Below are 2,285 nucleotides of genomic sequence, written 5' to 3' on the forward strand. Positions count from 1 at the left end.
TCCAGAAGTTCCTTTATTATACAGGATTGTTTTGGCTATCCTGGTTTTTTTTTCTTTTTCATATGAAGTTGAGTATTGTTCTTTCGAGGTCTGTGAAGAATTTTGCTGGGATTTTGATGAGTATTGCATTGAATTTGTAGATTACTTTTGGTAAGATTGCCGTTTTTACTATGTTAATTTTACCTATGCAAGAGCATGGGAAATCTTTCCATTTTCTGGTGTCTTCTTCAATTTCTTTCTGCAAAGATTTTAAGTTCTTGTCATACAGGTCTTCCACTTGTTTGGTTAGAGTTACTCCAAGATATTTTATGTTATTTGTGGCTATTGTGAAGGGTGATGTTTCTCTGATTTCTTTCTCATCCCATTTATCATCTGTGTAAAAGAGGACTACGGATTTTTTTGAGTTAATCTTGTACTATTGGTTTCTTTTAATGGCTGAATAATACTGCAACCTATGTACTATATTGTATTTTACTATTCCAATCATAAGTTGGATAAACATTTGAATTGATTCTATGCTTATGATTTATGATTAAAATCTGCTATGAACATTTCTGGTTTTGTTTTTTGTTTTGAGACAGTTTTGCAATGCATTTCTGGCTGGCTTAGAACTTGCTATGTTAACCAGGCTGGCATTGAGCTCACAGAACTCTGCCTGCTTCTGCCTCCTAGAGTTGGACTTAAAGGCATGTGCTACCATGTAGCTCTTCTGTGGACATTTATTTCCATCTAGACGTGTACCTGGTCATGTGGTAAACTTAGCTATAGAGGAATTGCATTTAATATTTCTACCAGCAGCGTGTGAGTTTCAGTTTCTATCTTCGTCAGCTTATTGTTGCTCTTTCTGGTTACAGGAGGCATACGGTGGGTTTTGCTTGTTTTTGAGTTCTAGTCCCTATTCTTAATGATGGGGAGATCTTTCCGAGAGGTTATTGGCTATTTCCAGCTTTTCTGTGGAGAGACTCCAGTACCTGGCTTTTCTTTTTATGCTATAAGAGTTGTTTACCTGCTTCGGGTGCAAATTCCTTTTATGACACATGATTTGTGAGAGTGTTTTGGGGTTAGAACATACAGGGGGGATTGTTTGCTGGCACAGCACAGTTTGCAGTTTTGATGTAGTTCAATTTGCCTGTCTGTGTAGTGTTTCAGTAGAACTTGCCTGTCTTCAAACCCTCTTCTGACCTGCTGGGATTTCATTCCTAGAGAACGAGGGTTTTTTCTGATTTTATTATGAAGACGTTCAGTCACTTTGTCTCCTGTGAATAATCGTATGTTGATCTGGTCAGAGTTGCTGTGTAAGGAATTCTTCCCTTGAAGTTCTGTCTGGAAAATGTCCTTGTGAGAGCACCACCTTTCTGCGTGCTGTCTGGGAGAATGGTTGTCAGCTGGGATGATTTGATTGCAGAGATGGTCTCGTGGGCAGAAGCCAGGGAGCTGTGGAGCCAGCTGCAGTGTGCTGGACAGTCCCACAGCACAGGGTTAACCAGCTCCAGTGCAGGCTAGCTGGAATTGAGAACGGTGCAACTGAAGACCCCAACATTGAAGGCTTTTTCTTCTGTTCCTGTCCTGATCACTAATTAAATAGAAGAAACTCTGTAGGCTGTGAACGGTAACAGACCTTGCAGATTGAATTGGGGAACATTTTGTTGACTTCTCAGCATTGCCAATTTATATGTAAACTACCCTGCCATGGTGCTTACTGTTTAGAGGAGAAATACCAGTTGGACTAGGAACAAATTGTTCCCTCCACCTCAGCCTCCTAGACACACATCTTGTCAGATAAGCGCAGTGGGCTTTTAGCTAGACACTGAAATGGTGGTCTTCTGAGACTCTGAAGGTAAAAGTTAAGAACTGACCCTCTATTGACTTCCAGTCTTTAGCTCGCTCCTATCATTTATGCAACCAGTTTTATTTTCCTTGGAAGCTGCTTGTTTGGAGGTAACTTTTTTTTTCCTGTCATGCTGGAGATGGAACCCAAGGCCTCCTGCATGCACTGGGTATGCTGCTGAGCCATACCCAGCCATGCTTAAGACCTGTGAAGCTGAGGGCTGGAGAGATGGCTCAGCTGTTAAGAGTGTGTACTGCTTTTGGGAACTTGTTTGGTTCCCAGCACTCATGTCAAGCACTCCATCCAGCTCTAGGGGCTCTGACAACCCCTTTTGGCCCCTTTGGGACACTGTCATGTCCACAAATGCACACACAGACACACACATACACACGCATAATGCACATAACTCAAAATAAAATATTTTTAAAAAGATTCTTTTTTTTTTTTTTTTTTTTTT

The 2,285-nt window shown here is 40.9% G+C and overlaps 1 protein-coding gene across 2 annotated transcripts in view; it reads left to right on the forward strand.

Moving 5' to 3' along the window:
• Elk4 (ELK4, ETS transcription factor) overlaps positions 1-2,285 on the forward strand; it is a 20,083-nt gene that overhangs the window by 6,561 nt on the left and 11,237 nt on the right. The window lies entirely within an intron of this gene.

Source organism: Microtus ochrogaster, chromosome 6 (assembly GCF_000317375.1).
Source record: "Microtus ochrogaster isolate Prairie Vole_2 chromosome 6, MicOch1.0, whole genome shotgun sequence".
Taxonomy (NCBI): Eukaryota; Metazoa; Chordata; class Mammalia; order Rodentia; family Cricetidae; genus Microtus; species Microtus ochrogaster.